Source organism: Mustela putorius, unplaced genomic scaffold, assembly GCF_011764305.1.
Source record: "Mustela putorius furo isolate JIRA1106 unplaced genomic scaffold, ASM1176430v1.1 tig00000407_pilon_pilon_pilon, whole genome shotgun sequence".
In the NCBI taxonomy this organism is placed as follows: domain Eukaryota; kingdom Metazoa; phylum Chordata; class Mammalia; order Carnivora; family Mustelidae; genus Mustela; species Mustela putorius.
The window spans coordinates 23,180,939-23,198,842 of record NW_025421373.1 but is presented as its reverse complement, the minus strand read 5'-3'; the positions used below and the strand labels follow the sequence as shown (position 1 = coordinate 23,198,842).

Genomic DNA, 17,904 nt, shown 5'->3' with positions numbered 1-17,904 from the left:
GGCACCTGGGGGGACACTGGGGCCTCTGACAACCTGATGAAACCTCCAGACTCTCTCTGCAGAGAAAGAATGCAGAGGAATGCCGACAGAATGTTGTGCGTGATCTCAGGGGCACACAGACTCCTGCATTGGTGAGAACAGATGAGTCAAGATCATAGGATCCGCAGGATTGAGAGACAGGAGGTGGCAGAGGAAGAGGACTCCCCCAAGCCCTTCGAGACGCCTCGTATCTGTAAACATGAAGCCTAAACTCACAGCTGCTTAAGTTCCTAGGCGTGGGCATGAATCGGGGCTCAGGGCCTAGTCATCCCTTCAGGGCTAGGAGAACAGAAGAAATCACGACATACAATAGCCCTCGCCTCTGCACCCACTGGGTGTGACTCAGCTCCCAGCTGCTGGGCAGACAGTGCACAGCTGGGCCGTGGCATCTGGACGGGGGTGGCATCACTAAGCACACCATCCCAGCCTTCTGCCTGCCCCACAAGTCAGCACCGAGGGAGCCCACCTCGATAGAAACCAGCCCCGGATCTGCCCTTTCTCCACGGCTCTGAGTGTTTCCCAAGGGGGCTCCTATGTAGCCACTGCCCAAGCTTCCATGCCAGCTGGGGCCCAAGGAGTAGTAAGTCAAGACGACAGCCCCCTTGCAAGGCACCAGAAGACCCCGGCTCCAGGGCCCAGTCTTCGGCTATCTCACTGCATGACCTCCAATAGGCCCCTCCCACCTCTCAGAGCCTCAGTTCCACCAATTGTAAAAGGGGAGACCACCCTATCCAGCCCTTCCCACTCAAAGTCCCGAGTATATAAACAGCAGCATGACAAACTCCACGGAGCCCTGGAAGCTTGCTTTCAGGAAGTTACATAAACATCCTTCAGAGAAACAAAAGTCAAACCTAAAGACCATTTTTTTTTTTTTAAAGGATATCAAGAAGCCCTTTTTATAGTCCAGCTTCCCCCATCCTACTTCCATTGTTCCAGATATCCTCTCAGGACCTAGAAAACACACTTGGTTTCCGTCTGGGGTTTGGGCTTCTTGGTGTTCTTCCCTTGGACGCTGCCCTGCCTCTCTTTGGCAGCTTTCTCCCCAGGACACACCCGTCTCTGCCCCCAGCAGCGCTCTGGGCCACCCTGAGGGTGATGGCTACCCAGACTGCCTGAAATGGGGTCAGGGACAGTGTTTGGGAAACAAACCCTTCCCTGGTCAGAACGGAGACAGCTCTGGGTTCTGGTCCCAATCATGATACCATGTGTGGCCCTGTGCGGGCAAGTCCCTGCTCCTTGGTTCCCCGCTGGGAAAAACGAAGAGGCTGCCACACTGTGTCAGGAAAGCCCTCCAGCTCCTGGGCTCCTTGGGGACACCAAGGCAGAAAAGAACAGCAGGCTAGACAGTAGGCTCTGATCCTGACCCCCATCCCCAGTCCTCCTGCTAGAACCAGAGACCCACTCTTCTCTCTCTGATTTTCTCCCTTGCCCTAGCTGTGGGATCCTGTACGCAGCGCTGAGTGAGTCTGTGTGCCCCAAATGGTCATCCAGACAACAGTAAGAATGACAGCGTCTGCAGTTGGAGGCCCAATGGGGAGGCCTCAGCCCGAATCACCCCAACGCAATCCCATCACCCCTGCCAAAACCTAATTCATTCATCTGATAGTATGTATGTTTCTGCATCTTTAAAAAACCAGTCTAAGCTGTGGCTTGCTAAACAAACACGCCAAGACCATCCCCACCTCCCATCTTCCAAGGAGATCGTGCTTCTAAGCACCCCTACAGAATTCTATGGAATTCCTACATCTACCACCTTATGGCTGTACAGCCTCAGTATTTTCATCTAAGAAAATGGGGACAATAATAGTGCCTGCCTTATAGGATTATGCCCAGTAAGCACTGATAAGCCCTCAAAAAATGCTGACTGGCAATTATATGATCATCAGTAAAATTATTGAGATGCTTAACACCACTGGGCTGGTGACAGCTAGGACGCCTCCGCCCTCTCCCACCACATCTGACCACGGTCCTCGCACACCCATGCACGCGCCTTCAGCCCGCAGCACACACGCTTCTCTGAAGCAGAACCCACACTCTCCACCTGACTCCAGCCCCAGAACATGGCTGGCTTGTTCCTGGCCCCCACTCGTGCCACCCACAAAGCTCCCCACCCTTCAAGCCCCCTGATCCTGCCTTCTTGCAGTGGCCCCAGCACTGTCTCCTATATCTGTGTTGGGGTTCTACTGAACCTCATTACTGTGTCACAAGGTTGCTTCCTGGAGATGGAAGGCTCTTACGAGATGGTGTCTCTTTGAAGCCAGGGTAGAAAGAAACTGGGATTTTCTCTGGGTCTTCCACATATATTGGGTATCCGAGTATGCTGAGAGCCCAAGGAGAGAAGCATCTTTTTTTTTTTAAATTATCTAACCAAGTGTTTCTTGAACTTTAGCAAGCACCTGAATCCCTTGGAAGCTTCTTCAGACTGCTGGATCCCTCCTTCCCCCCTGATCCCAGCTTCTGATTCAGTAGGCCTGGGGTGGGGCCACATAATTGGCATCTCCAGCAAGGTCCCAGGTAATGCCGACGCCTCTAGTCCAGATACTGACTTTGAGGACCACTGACTTAACCCGCAGGGGAATCGGGAAGAGCTCTCTCAAGTACGTGATGCTGAGACTCCTGTAAAAAGCATGAGCAGGAGCGGCCTTGATGTAAGGACAAGAGGAAGGGAATCTGGGCAGAGAGGGAGGCATGAGCTCAGGCACTGAGATGATGACATCCATTTCCCCTCACCTGGCCTCTGCCTGGGCAGGCAGTGCAAACCAGAGGTGGCTGCCACAGAGCAGTTACAAGCAGACCTCCGCCGCTGGAGTGCCACCACAGACCTGTCCAGACAGGTGGCTCCCCCACCGCCGGCCGGGGGGGTGAGGACGATCCCAGCCCTGCTGCATGCAGCCAGACCTCAGGTGTGAATGAGGCAAGAGTCTCCGTGCCGGGATGCTGTGCCACACCTCTGGACATCTTGGCTGGCTCTAAGTGCTGCTTCTCTTCCGGGGTCTCACAGAACAGGTCAGCTTCAGCTGGCCAGAACAGCTCCTCAGACACCAGCCAACCATGATGGTCACCCCCCAGGCTGCACCATCTGCTCCGCCAAGCCCTAGGTGCCACACCTGCTTATGGGGGGCACAGGGGTGGGGCGGAGGGATACTAGTGCCTGTCTCCTACAGCAGTTGGGAGGACGACCTGAGCTCTGTGGTCAACAACAATGTCGCCAATTACAATAACAATTACAACAACTACAATAATAACAACGTTGCCAATGACAACAACTAACATGGACTGAACTTCAAGCTAAGCATGTTTCCTGCATTATCTTTCTAGACACTGAAGAGCTTGCCTGAGATCCCACCAGTGGGAGACAGCCCAGCAAGGATCTCAACTGCCAGAGCCTAGCTTCCAGCCTCTGCTCTGTCTGTCTGTGTTCTACTCAGCAGCTTCAAGACCTACCCCGGAGTCACCACTCCCTGCCGTCATCCTGTCCCCATTCCCAAGGCACAGGGAGGCTAGGCGGGAGGCCTCTGGGGGCTCCAGCCCACGGTGTGCACAGCCTAGGGTGTGGATCCTTCATCCTGAGGACGGCCACAGGACCTGCCAGCCAGGCCAACTTATTAGACACAAGTTTCAGACACCGTTCCACATGGCCACCAGAGAGGAAACTGGGCCTATAGAGCTTGAGCACCTCAACCTTGATGAAAGGAGAGAAGAGGAAAAACAGGTGTAACAAAGAGAAGAAATCCTGTCAGGCTTCCCGGATGAGAATGCCAGCACCCACACCCCATACAAATTACCCTGAGTCTCTGGGCCTGTTTCCTCTTCTGAACCAGCCTTCTCAGGCTATTAGACAGAAAGGTCAGGGACTCAAACCCCAAGGATTCCTCCCTCCCTCCATCTCTGAAAGGACAGACCACCCCCCAGATACAAACAACAGTAATACCCACTGTTATCTCTAAAGAGTTCCTACAGTCTGGGCTCTTGCCCAGGGAAAGGCATCGAACTCCCCTAGCAAAACAGGGCAATTATTACCTCATTTTGCAGCTGAGAAAACCAATGCCCAAAAGGGGTTTAAGATTTAGGTAATTTGCCCCAGATCCCACAGCTAATGGTAGCAGAGCTGGGATTTGAACCCACAACTTTTGACTCCACTGTACAATGCTACCCACTCCCACCAGTGTAGAAATGACCCACAGGCAGCACCCACCTCCAAAGCATGGAGCCTAGAAGAAATGAGATGTGTCCTTAAGAGATCTGAATTCCAAGCCAGGTGTGTGAAGGGCCAGGTGAGGGGGCCATGTCACAGGCTCTGGCCGTGCAAATGCAGGGTGCAGGCCATGCCAGTTCTGTGGCATGAGGACTGACTGTATGGAAGTTGTAGCACTGGAGCTGGGCCCTGGTTGGGGAGGCCCGTGGGGGACCAGTGAGGGGAAGTGACTGGCGTGCAGCTCCTTTACTAGATGCAGAGATGACCACGGCGGCAGGGAAGGCTGCACACAGGCAGGGGCAAGAGGCAGGTTCTGCTTGAGGGTTGATGGGGAATGGGAGATGGGGCATAGAGTCACACAGTGGGCTACTCCCCAGACCTAGCCCACAAATAAATAAATGCTCATTTGCAACATAGATTTTTTAAATTAGATTAATCCAGTCCCTATGAAAAAATAGAACAGGGAGAAATACGAAGGGCTAGGAGGCAAGTTAATATAAACTCTCTCCATCTAGAAAAGAGCTTTGGTCCCATCTATGACTCCTCTGGGGGCACACTGGCTCTTGGCAAGAGGCCACACAGCCCTAGACGTCCATGTCCTTTCCTTCTACCAAGCTCCAAGCCTCCAAGCTGAAGCGGATGGGCAGCACTTTCTAAGCCCCACAGGCAGGAGAAAGCTGGTGACACCCCCTCTCCGGGACCAGGAGACCCTGCTTTAACCTTTACTGCAAAGAAGGAGGGGAACAGCCCTGCCCCTACCCCAGCCTTCCCACTCCTCACTTTCTAACTCACAAGCCCTTTCCTGCAGCTCCTTCTGATTCAGATGATTCATGATTCAGCCTTCTTTCCACACATTTTGAAAAAAGAGAGACTGAACCCATTTCACAGACTGGAAAATGGAAGCAGAAGGCTCCAGTCCTCTGGGAAACCACAGTCCACAGCCGTTCGGGCTCTGGCAGCTGATCCAGATGTCCCGAGGGGCCCCTGGAAGGCCAGCCGTGCTGAGTGTGTTCCACAGGGTAAGGACTCTCTCAGGCAGAGCACTGCAGGCCAGGCAAGTATGGGGAACTTCCAAGAAGCATAGGAAGGGGCAGCTCAGAAGAGCTGTGAGAAAAACAGGGGGCGGAAGTGGGCCGAGCACCACCCCAACTGCTGAGATTCTCGAGAGAAAAGGGAACTGAGAGAAGTCCCCCAGACCTGACCCTGCCAGCACGCACCCTCTGCATGCTCTCCCCCATACCTTTAACAATGCTCACCACGTATCTTCAGCAATGGAGACCCTGCCTCCTCCCCAGGCACCCTAGTCCCCTGTTAGCCTCCTGTTCCCTTGGTGCTTTCTCTGCCCTCGGCAGGCACCAGACAAGGCTATGTCCTCTGCCCACAGATAGCCCTGCAGGAATTCAAAAGTGGTGGCCCTGACACTTAAGGGTCCTAAACCTTAGGTCACCTTCAATGATCCTGATCCCCAAAGCAGCTACCAAGTCCTGTGGACTCCTCCTCCTTTCCTCAGCCCCATGGCCTGAGTCAGGCTTTGGTCAGCTCTCTGCTGGACCACAATTAGCATCATTTCTGAGTAGGTCTCAACGCCACCAGTTTTGCCATCATCTTTGGCCAAATGACTTCTGGGAGGAACAGCCACTAGGGCAGACACAGTTCTGGCCCGTGTTCCAATACAGTTCTGTAAGTGACTCAAGCCATCTGAGTCTCCACTGCCCCATCTGATCAGAGCAGGAAGAGAGGCTCCTGGGAGAATCAACAGGTGAAGGGATGGAGGTGGGGGTCCCAGCGGCAGAAGCTACTTTGCAGGGGTGCTGTGAGATTTCAGCGGAGCGTCCGAAGGAGCCTGGCACGAGACAGTAACATGCATTGACTCAACGAGCTGCTTACAACCCTCCGTCCTCTACAGTAGACAGAATAAAATCCCAACTCTAGAGCAAGACACTGCAAACAGCCCACAACCGAATCTTGCCTCCCACTGCCCCCCTTCCCCTAGGCTGCATCCTCGAAAACACTTCCTCCCCCAGGAAGCCCTGCCGACGTTCACAACCGAAAGAGCTTTTCCCCTCTACTGACCTTCCAAAGCCCATCTCTCACTGACCACGTCCTGCCTCTTTACCATCAATGATCCTCGTCTTCCCTCCCCCATCAGACCAGCACAGCAGCCTCTCCGCTGAGAAACAAGCACCACCTCACCCTATTTCATATCCCCATCACCCCACTCTGCAGACACTTTCCATACATATTTAGCAAATTACCCTAATGTTCCATTTCACGTAAAGCACGTCCAAGTCCTCCAAACAGTCCAGATATTTCAAGCCATACCCAAAACCAAATTCCAAGCCAGCAGAAGTCTGCCCGATCTCTAGGGACTTGCAGGCCTGGCTTTGGTCCCAAAGTAGGGAAGACAGGTCGAGTAGGCCCAAAGCCGAGGGCAGTCAGAGCTCAGGGCTGCTAAGACTAGAGCCCGTTTCTATGTTTCTCAGATGCAGATCTTTCCGCTGGCCTCTGGGCCAACCCCCCATCTGCGATTCGATTCCGTATTTGACCGCATCCTCAGCTTCTGATTTCAAACTGTTTCTCGCATGCCTCTTGCCATCCTGTCTTGCCTCCTGGCTCCATCCCTTCACCTGTTGATTCTCCCAGAGGCCTCTCTTCCTGCTCTGATCTGGATGGTAAGGACCATCTAGCCACATGCCAAGGGTTGTCCCCATCCCTCAGAACTCCTTTCAGCCCTCCAGCCCCTCCCCTCTCTGCCCTGCATTTCCACTCTTGTTCCTACAGGCTAACAAATCTGTCCGCCCAGGAAGATCCCCTATTCGTGCAGTCTAGCAAAGGCCTACAGACCCTCAAATCCCAGATCTAGTGTTGGCACAGCCCTCAGAGCAGCTAGAAAAGTAATGCACAAACTTGCATCTCCCAAGAACTTTCATTACCTACCGCACTCCATTGTTTTAAGACGTCATGTGTTAATTAGCAAGTTGTTTTCCATTTGAAAGAGATTACTCAAGGCTCCCAATCAGAGCCCAATCAGCAGTCATGAGATGGTACCCCCACTAAAAGATTGGGCCAGCACAGGTCATTGAAGCCCATGGAAGTCTGGGTCACCCCATACATTGACTCATGGGCCCACTCTGTGTCCCAGGCTCAGAAACCCCATATACACATGCATTTTCCAACAGTTTTCTGTAATCCTGACACTGGCTCAAAGTCCACCTACCATTATAGTCCTCAGGGACCTTTGTGCCTGGAGCATCTAGGACAGCCCATTAGCTCAGCAATAAGGACCCTGCCACTGATTCACACAAGAGGACACCTAGGCATAAATCTCTTGGCCTTACGTCTCTTGTCACCCCAAGGGCTCCACTTCTTGGCCCTACCTCTGCCCTCTGCGGATCTGAAAGTGACCTGGTCTGAATGGAGATGAAAGGCTCTGCCGTCCCCTGGGTGCTGGGGAGAGGCCTGTTGACAAAGCCACCAGCTGTCCCTAGCTGGAGCCAGGGAGACCGGCTCCTCCCTGCACCACCCGCACTGGGAGAGCATTCCGGCCACAGGCCCAGCCAGCAACAGAAGTTGGACCATCACTGGACTCCAGTGGACGTCCCTTCTGCTCCAGCTGCCCACAATAACAAGAGCCAGGACACCAGACCTCATGCTGCACCAGCACCAGGCAGAAGGAGCATCACCTAGGGATAAGGGTAATGGGGAAATGGGACAAGTGTCCTCATAATTTGAACTGAAAATAACATGAACTCATAGTCACAGCAGGACCTTATAGAGCTCTGAGGCTGGGGGAGGAGAGTTAAAGCCAGCTCCTCCGCATCCCACCTGTGTGACCTTCACCATCCTGGACCTCAGTTGCCCCCTTAGCGAAATGCAGCTAACAGTCAAGTGGGAGAACTGAATAAAATAATGTATGTAGAACAATTAGCCCAGTGCCTGGCACATAGTAAACATGCAGTAAATACTTGTTGAATATAAACATGCCACCGTTTACTGACATACCACAGGCTCTCATTTCATCCTTATTCTAGAAGATACTATATATTTTCCCATTGTACAGGTAAGGAAACTGAGGTGAAGGGAAGGGAAGGAACCTGCCCAAGGTCACAGGGCTGGGAAGCGACAGACACCAGGTCAGTCTGCACCTCAGACCAGGGGGCAGTACTGCCAGAGGCCGTTCTGAATGATTGGGGGCTGGCGAAGAGGAGTACAGGGCCGGGGCTAGACTGGAGGTGGGGTTCTGAATCCCCTGGGCCTGGCGTGGCTCCTGGCTGACCCGTGTGCTCGAATCCGGGAAAGCCGAGCCAGGAGGCCAGTTCCCAGATTCCCGGCCTGTCCCAGGGCCCAAGCGTCCACCCGCGCCCCCTCCTCACCCCGTCCCAGAGCGCTCAAGAGCAGCGTTCAACGCGGAGGCTCCTGGCTCCGTGAAGCTGGGGGAGGAAGGGAGTTAGAGACCAGGCCGCGCACAGTCCCGAGAAAACCGGTCCGGCTGCCTCTACCCTGCCCGGAGCAGGGACCCGGCCTCTAACCCCCCTCCCTCGCCAGACAAAAGTTTCCCCTGTTCGGGAGGAGGGGAGGGGGAGGGGGCATTCCTCGTGAGTGACATTATCCGTGACCTACAGCTGCCGCGCTGCCCTCGCCCGCACCCTGGCCTGCCCCCGGCCCCCGCTTGGCCCCCCACCCCTTTGTCCTCCACCCGGGTGCGCCGGGCCCCGGCAGACTCGGCTCACCCGCCCGGCGCCCGCCCGCACTAAACTTGCGCCGGCGGCCGCCTGGGCCCCGCGCGGCCTGCACGCCCGGCTCGGGCCCCGCCGGCCCGGCGACAGGGGACTGGCTGGCCCCGGCCCTCCCAGCGTCTTACCTGCCCAGGCTGGGGCGCCCCCCGGGGGAGGAGGCGCTCCCGGAGAGCCGCGGGACGCCTGGGTTCTCCCCCGGCCGTGCAGGCGCCGCGGGGCTCTGGCCCCGGCCGGGGTTAACCCCTCGCCCGCCGCCTCCCGCCGCTCCCACCCCCGCTCCACGCCGCAGCCGCCGCCACCACCCGCTCCGCCTCCCGCTCGCTGTCCCCCTCCCCCTCCCGCCCGGTGCCCAGCCCCCAGTCCCGGCCCCCTGCACAGCGCTGGGGCAGCTCGCAGTCCCTCCCCGCGCCCCCCACCCCGCCCCGCGGTCCCGCGGCGAGGAGGTGGGGGTCTCCCGGAAGACTGGCAGTTGGGGCGCGTTACCATGCGCCCCACAGCCCGTGGGGCACAGAGGGGCGAGCCCGCGCGCCCAGGGCCCCCGGCGCGTCTCCCCTTCCCCTCGCCCGCCGCGGTGCCTACCTCCCCGAATCGCGGCCGTGGGAGCGGGGTTCGATCTCGTGATGGAGCGTGGGTGCCGGCCGGAGATCTGCTCCGGAGGCCCGGCGGCCGGCGGGCGTGCGGCGAGCGCCCCGGGGCGGGGGCCGGGGCGGGACCGGGCGCTGCTATCGAGGCTGGATTTCTCGGCTTCCACCCGGATTCTCCCTCGGCTCTCCCGGCCGATTCGGTGCTGCTCGGCGACCACGTGACGCGGGCTGCCTTTGACCCCTGTCTCCGAGCGGGTAGGGGGCGGGGGCCGGAGGGGGTGTCAGATGCGGGACCCACGAGGGCCCCCGGCAGCTGCCCGGCGTCCCGGAGGCGGTGACCCCCGGGGAAACAAAGCCCGGGGGAAGCCAACAAGTTATTCGAGGTCAAAGAGGGAATAGCGCTGGGGGTCGGAGAGGCTTCGAAGAAAATGAGGGAGACAAAGACCCGCGCCCGCCGCGCCTCCGGGGCCCCCGGGGAGCGCCCTGGCCGGGGCCGAGGGGGGCCTCCGGACTCTGACGCCGCTGGTCTTATGACAACCCTCCAGGACCTCCCCAGACGGCTCCCCCCGACAACCCCGTCTCTGACTGAGTGACCCCTCCTGCGCTCCTGGGCAGGCCTCCCCCCCCACACACACTCCACCCCACCTTTGCCCCGACTCTCGAAAACCCCTTTATTTCCTTTATCATGATTATCTGGTTCATTTACTGGTCTCATTGTTTACGAGGATGTCATCTCCCCCAACAAGTTGTTCCCAGCTGAATCCCCAGCACCTGGCCTCGAACTAGCAGATGAAGGGGTGGATGACCTTTAACAGATTTCTTCTTCCACTAAGCCTCAGTTTCCCATCCTCAGTGTCATTTCAACCATCTCAAGGACCCTGCAAGTTTTGCAAGACTATAGTGGCCATCATTATTAAATGGATGGGGACAATGAGGCCCAGAGAGATGGCATGATTTCTGGGAGTTTCAGAGAGAGCTGAGGGGAGTCTGTGTTCAGATCTGACTGCTCTAAGCAGAAGGGCTTTTTGCCCTCTGTGAACCAACCAGAACAAGGAGAGATGGGGTGGGGGAAGGAGCGATTTGATTAGTGAGCCTTGAGGATCTCCTCATGTTGGGGGTCACTAGGCCCCTTACCTGGAGATCCTGTCTCTGTGGACCTTGGGCGAGGCTGGGGCAAATTTGGAAAACAATACATCAGTAGTTTCCTAAGGACCTTCTGAGTTTCAAGACTGACTGCAGGAACAAAGGTGAAAAAGCATATAAGCAACCAGAGCAAAGCCAAGAGAGGTAGAAAGGCCGAGCTGCCCATATGACAGTAGGAGACACTTGTCCCCATTTCCCTAAAGAGTAACTTTGTCCTGGAGGAAACAGGTTTTCAGCCAACCCACCTATGTCAGGGAAGGGGGGGTGGGGTGCTGAGGCCTGAACAAGAAGCTGTGCTCAAGTAACAGCTTTGCAAGGAGTACCATCGGAGAGGAATGAGCCTATAGTGGTAGTCCCAAGCCCCAACTGCCGGCCATTGCAAAGAGGTGCTTGTGCACACTCCAGTCCTGCCACCAGTCTGGCCAGGGAAATCAGCATCCACCAGCAAATTATCCTGTAGAGTCTATATTTCTGTCTTCAGTGATCTAAAAGTCCTTGAACATACTCTGAGTCTTAGGCAGGTTAAACAAGCCCCCTAGTACCTTACTCATGCTAATCTCTGCTTTAGAAGAGATTTCCATTTAGAAGAGATTTCCATCCACATGAGGTCCTGTGAGCATCTTGTCTGTGCCAGGCACTGAGGTCCTAGTAAGGGAGAAGCAGGTTTGAAAGAGACATGGGTCTACACTCAAGAGGGATATAGACATGTTTGGAGGTGATCAGCGTGCCCCTCCCTGTGTCCAGGAGCTGGCTACACTGAGTGCCTGCTGGAGAGGCCCAGGGCAAGAAGTGCAATGCCTTACCAGTAAGAGGGGAGCAGAAGGAGGGAGCTTTGGGGAGAGGCAGTGTTGGAGCAGGGTCGGGAGGAATGGGTGGGATCAGGGTGGGGAGAGTTAATGCTCTGCACAAGGAACAGCCTGTGCAAAGGCCCCATGGAAAGTGCTGGGGGAAAGCTGAGTGTTGTGTGGGTGGGAGGTAGGGGGCAAGAGGAGGAGGGCAGAGGTAGCAAGAAGGACAGAACGATCAAGAAAACTGGAGAGGTGGGTTAGGAGCAGATTATAGGTGACCTCTTGGGAAAAGCTCCACAGATCCGACATTCTCTTGAGAGCCTTGTGGACCAAGAAGGCTCTTAAGAAGGTGAAGGAGGTGATAGCCAGGCTGTGGGAGGCCCAGGGGAGGGGAGGCGAGTCCGGTCGCAGTCCTCATCCTCCTGCCCAGGCTGACTGAGATCTGGCATCTCATCAGTGGAATAAAGCATTTGGGAGGCAGCAGCGAGCTGGGGTAACTCCCCATCACTGATAGCTACGTCTTCCTACTCTTGTCATGTCTTCAGAGTTGCTGTTGACCAAGATGGCCTCAAGGCCCTCTGGCTCAGCGTCACCCAGAAACCCTGTGAGGAGGCAAGGCCCAGGCCCCACCCAGAGAATTTACCTCCACGGGACCATGGACTACGAGAAGCTGACCTGCATTTCTAACCACACCCAGGAAGACTGTCAAGATGCCGGTTCCTCCATCCCCTCAGGATCCACTCACACCTCTCAGAGCTTCCAGGATTTTCTCTGCCCTGACAACTCCCCCTGCCCAGATCCTCTCCTCAGCCCCAGGTAACTTCTCCCTTGCCCACTTGATATGTTCTCTAGTTGTTCCAAGGTTACCTTTATCCGATTCCACAAGTCAGAGGCTAAACTCATTTCTTCCACCCAGACCTGCTTCTCCCCCTTCTCCTGTGGCCCCAGCTCACATTTCCAGTCCAGAAATCTGACACTAGCCCCTTGTCCCCGCATCCCATCCGAGAGTCAGTCCCTTGGTTCTGCCTCCAGATTCTTTTTTTTTTTTTTTAATCTAATGCAACCCCATTTCTTCTTCTTCCCCATTGCCGCCCTAGTCCAAGCTGCCATCTTGTCTCCACCATCTTCCATGTTCACGGTCTCTTTATCATTCTCTCTCCCTCCCTCCCACTTTGCTCCCTCGGATGCAACCTCCTCATTCTCATTTCCCACTTAAAGCACGGCTTACCATTAATCTTAGGATGAATTCCCTGCCCCGATGTCCAGCCTCACCTCTCATCCAAAATGGTACGCCCTACCTTCCCCTTGACCTGACTAATTCCTTGATAAGAGCGCAGACTCAGCCCGACTGCCGGCTTTGAATGCTGCCCTTTCCACTTACAAGCTGTGTGACCTTGGGCCTGTTTGTCAAAGTTTCTGTGCTCAGCTTCCTTATCTCTAAAATAGGGACAATAATAGTATTGTAGTTGGGGGGGGATTAAATGAGTTAAATATGTCAAGCCCTCAGGATTGTCTGTGTCCAGGATGACCGGCATATACAAGTGTTTAAGTGTTAATTGTGATCTTTTAGATTTCAGGCTAAATTTCCTTTCTTCTTGGGGCTTTCCCTACACCCGTAATCCGGACCTGGTCTACATGCCACATCCCCTCTTCATCCCCTTAGCTACTTGTCCCCTGCCCATCCCTCCCCCTAGAGTACAAGCTCTGTGTGGGCGGATCCTCGTTTGTCCCACACCGCTGAGCCCCATGGCTCTGCTCAGCCCAAGGCACAGCGTAGGCAATTCACACACATTGGCGAACAAAGCAGAGGAAATGAAATTCAGCAGATATAGCACCAGATACATACTGTCCACCTACAAAATGCTCATCAATGGTACTTTATTCATTTATTTATTTGACTTTTTTTTTTAAGAGGTAGAGGGAAGTGGGGAGGGAGGAGTGTAGAAAAGGAGCAAAGGGAGAGGGAGAGAATCTCAAGCAGACTCCGGGAGCCAGAGGCAGGACTTGCTGTCAGCACCTTGAGATAAAGACCTGAGCAGAAATCAAGAGTCAGATGCCTAACCGCTTAATCAACTGAGCCACGCAGGCGCCTCTATTTGACATTTTTTTAGTACCTCTCCTGCAGTCTTCCTCATCCCATTCTTAGGGGGGAGGACAAGCAGAGGGATATAGAGATGAACAAGACAGAGGTGGCTCCTGCCCAGGAGGAATGCACAGTCCACTGCAGAGAGGACATGTCAATACAATAGTCATGTGTTCTTACAGGAGCCTGTAACAATTTTGTTCCCCTCCCCCCACCAGAGCTCTTTGAAACAACAAAAAGTGAAAAGTAACTAAAAACAGACACAGTTGCTGATTGTAGCCAACATCCCAGTTCGGAGCAGGGCTGTCTTCAGAGTGGGAAGGGTAGGTAGGTCATGTCCTAAGGGCATTCAGGCCTCCCCTCCTCTTCCTCTGTCCAGAGAGGTCTTACTCTGCCTTCAAGGCTCCTCTTAAGCAGCAGCTCCCCCAGGAAGTCTTCCTGTTCCTGCACGGGTTCTTCACCGGCCCCCATGATGGCTTTAGTGATTTTCTAGGACTGTAGTGGGATTTGTCAAAGACAATCCAAATTCCATGTCATTTGCTTCTTTAAAAAAATAAAAGGTGATTCAATGAATGTGTAACTACATGTGATTTCATGTTTGGACTTCAGTGGAGGCAGAAAATAGCCTCTGTCCGACCACGTGACCTGATTTGTGGTTTGGAGAATACAGTCACCGTAATTACAGCATTGACCACATGGTGTAACAGTTTCCTCCCTCTCCCTCCTCTCTCTCTCTCTCTCTCTCACACACACACACACAAACACACACACACACACGTGCGCACGCACACACGCATAGTTGAGTTCTTCCTGGCAGGTCCCGATAATCTCTTAAACAAATAATGGAGAAAATCTGTGAAATGGGCAGATTATCCATGCTTCAGATGGGCGATGGACATAAAATGTTCTGGAAACCAAGCAAAGATTGTCTGAGGTGGGGGGATAGGAGCAATTAATTACTCGTTCTGGTGCATGCCACCCGCTTTCTGTTTGTTACTCAGCAACCCAGACAGCCTGAAGCTCAGAAAGGTGAAGCACCTTCCCCTGAGGTCACCCGGACAGGAGTGGCAGAGATTTCCAATCCAGGGCCATCCAACCAAAGACTGAGTGTCCCTAACCACCCCACCTCGCAGGTGCCATGAGCCCCCACATTGTCCACGACCGCCTAGGTTCTGTGCTCCCTCCCCTGACTTCCAGGCGTTAAACTCCCATCCTTCCCCTGCTGTAAACCCTCTTTCATCGCAGCTGCTGGTGCTGTGCTGCTGCTGCTGTTTGAAGAGTACTTGCAGCTGGTTTCCAGAGCACTCCCACCTCCAGGGCCAGGTTTCTTTCCTGTTTCAAGCAGAACTTAAAGACACGTGTCACGCCTTCCCCAGACCATCCCTCACTCTCTAGAGCAACCACTAGCCCAGGGCTCACCTAGCACAGTCCCTTTCAAACGAAGTACTTTTCCTTTGTTTGGGAGACATTCTGAAAACCGAGTCCTGGGGATCACGCAGTAGTCCTGGGAGGTAGACATGGTAGAGATTATTCACCCCCATTTTGTAGACGAGAAAATGGAGATTTCGCTAACCTGGAGGAGATGTCCACAGGGGGCAAAAAGGCCCAGCGGTCGCTACACAGGACCTGCAGACCACCTGCCCGCAGGCTTCCAAGTCCCTGGAGGGTTCGTCTGGCTTGTAGAACAGATAGAACAACCCGGTAGGGTGAACAAACACCTTCACAATGCCCACACCAGGCGGTAATGGCTTCTGCAAACAAATGTAAATCGCTTAATTTCCCTTTTCACTGTGTTCGTTGTGATGCACCAATTACAACCTGGTGAAAGAAAAACACTCAAAGACTTGTGGTCTCTAAATGATGTCACTGCAAAGGCTCAAAGTCCCCTGAGGGCAGGGCAGGGTCCCGCGCTGAGTTCATGCCCTGCCAGCCCAGTGGAAGGCTCAGCTACCATCAAGATGGCAGGTGCCAAGGGCCTGGAGGGACTGTTCTTTCCCAGACTTCTCTGCTGCTGGTCAGAGGTGCTCTGCCTGGCCTTGCCCTTACCCCGAGGCCCCATTTCTCATCCACTCCTCCACTCTCTGGCCTCCTCATTCTTCAGTGCTCTTCACTTGATCCCCTGGAGCTAAATACTTCTAACATCACTCAAATCAAAATATTGCTTTAATCAAAAGTGGGGAGGGGGAGCATTTCTCCACAAGATTCCCAACAATTATCTTAATTTATTCTCACCACCCCCGGGGGGTAGGGCTAAGCATTACCATGGCCATTCTTTAGTTGAAGAAACTGAGGCTCAGGGTCCCATTAGCTGCTCCCTGCAACCCTGCAGCTGGGCCACCCGGTTTGGAGGCTGCCGTCTCATTTTCCTCGGTCCCCACCACTCCATACACACGCCCAGCCCACTTTGTTCATTTGCAGTATGGGCCCCTTTGACATTGTAGTTTAGGATCCTGAGCCAATCTGATATGCCTCCTTCCAGAAATGGAGAAACTGAGGCCGAGGGAGGAGCAGTGATGTGGTAGAGCTAGGACCTCCTGGGGAAGACCTGGCCCTGCATCCTTCCCCATTGTCCCACTCTATGTGCAGGAGAAACAGGAAGGGGCACCAGCAAGGCAAGGTCTCCCGGGATCGAGTATAGCTACCATTCTCCGGCCCTTGCAAACGTGCCGGCATGGAGCGGGTGGGGGGCTGGAAGTTGGCTCGATGCCTGGCATGGTGGTCAGGGTCATGGTCTTGTCTGGGGCTGTCTGCACCAACAAGTGTAGAAGGTGTATCCTTCTGAGGCCCCTCTTCACACCCACCTTCCCCGGCTGGGTCTGTTCTGAAAGGCAGCCGGGGGTAGAGAGGCAAGAGTGAGGGAGATGCAGGGATACCTTCCCCCACGTCCCCCCACGGCGCACACTGCACACAGTCCCACTCATTCACAATCATGACCTGTGCCCCTCTGCCCCAGGTACCCCCACCCACCACCCTCCTTCCGGTGCTGAAGAGCTTCGGAGCCAGATTGTCCTGTGTTGGAATCCCAGGTCAGCCTCCTCTCACTGTCATTTAACTAGCCTCCCATTGTTTATTTGTAGAACGGGGATAGTTATATTGACCTCATAGGGTAAATGAGGTATCAGGAAGCTGCTGCACCAGGCCGTGTGCAGCTAAGGTTGTTTCTGTGACTTTCTGCAACGTTCGCCTATGGCTCTTCGGGGTTGCTTTGCTCTCTGTGGTATACACATGTCCCCAGAGACTGACTCACAGGCTGCCCTTGGCCCTCGGACACATAGCCCTCCCACCTCTGATCCATCTGCTCCAGGCAGCCTGGGCCCCTCAAGGCCTGAGCACAAGCCATGTCTGCCCAGCATCCCTCTGCCCAGAATGCCCTCACCTCTATCTCTTCACAACTCCAACTCCCACCTCTTCCTTTAAGTCCCACCTCCTCCAGGAAGCCTTCCCTGACTGGCCTCTGCTCTTCTTCTTCTTCTTCTGTATTGACGAGGCCCTCTGAGTCACTGGCACTTAGTCCTGCCTTGGAATTCCTGATTCTATTGGGGGGTGAGGGGGAGGCTCTTCCTTCCTCCTCTAAGAGTCCCTTAAGTTTGAAAGCAATTTCCAAGCGTATTTGGAAATACGCTTGGAAATCAACCCCCTGATTCTTGTGCCATCCCATGTCCCCATACCTGTTTCCCACCTACCTGGAGCTGGAAATAGGGCAGATGGAGACCATAAGCTACAGGCCAGTTATCCAGGTGGACAGACAGGGTAATCTACAAATTGGGGTAGGCTGGAAGGACTCCCCCTCCTCTGTTATTGGGGCCCCAGGACCAGTTCTGCTGAGGGGTGGGGAAACAGAGAGGGTCATCTGGAGCTGAGGGTCCCCGCCTGGGGGTGTTTGAAGCCCACCTTTAGGAACAGCTGTCAGGGTAAGTCCTACAGCCTGGGAAGGGGGAGGGACAGGACCCGGAATCCCAACCTTTCATGGGGACCTGACCAGCAGGCCCTGGAAGGTGCTCTGGGAACCGATCTCAAGGATGGAGAAAAGGGCAGGAGGTAGATTCCATCCAACGTGAAGAAACTGAGCATTCAAGAAGCCCAGCAGCTTTAGCTCCAATGAACTTTCTGCCAGGGAAGGGGTAGGCAGAAGCATGTCAGCACCACTCAGGGTAGGATAGAAGCATCCCTATGTTAGATGGGAGAAAAACCAGGATTCTTCTCAGATTCTTCAAGGCTCTGAGAGGTACTAAGAGTCAAAATCCATGATATAAAGATCTGGAAATCTGGTTCTAAAATTCTATCACTTTAAGGTTCTGAAATGTCACAATTTCATGATTCTGAGATTTTAGAAAAG

General features: G+C 54.5%; 1 protein-coding gene across 2 annotated transcripts in view; it reads right to left on the bottom strand.

The window, feature by feature from the left end:
- The window catches only part of NDST1 (N-deacetylase and N-sulfotransferase 1), a 58,666-nt gene extending 48,899 nt beyond the window's left edge, over nucleotides 1-9,767 (bottom strand). Inside the window, exon 1 of one of the 2 annotated variants that reach the window (XM_045079577.1) lies at nucleotides 9,550-9,767. The gene's annotated coding sequence lies outside the window, so the exon portion shown is untranslated. Of the gene's footprint in view, nucleotides 1-9,095; nucleotides 9,254-9,549 lie in introns of those variants that run through there. The other variant, XM_045079578.1, reaches the window with a different exon arrangement.
- Nucleotides 9,768-17,904: the final 8,137 nt, after the last annotated feature.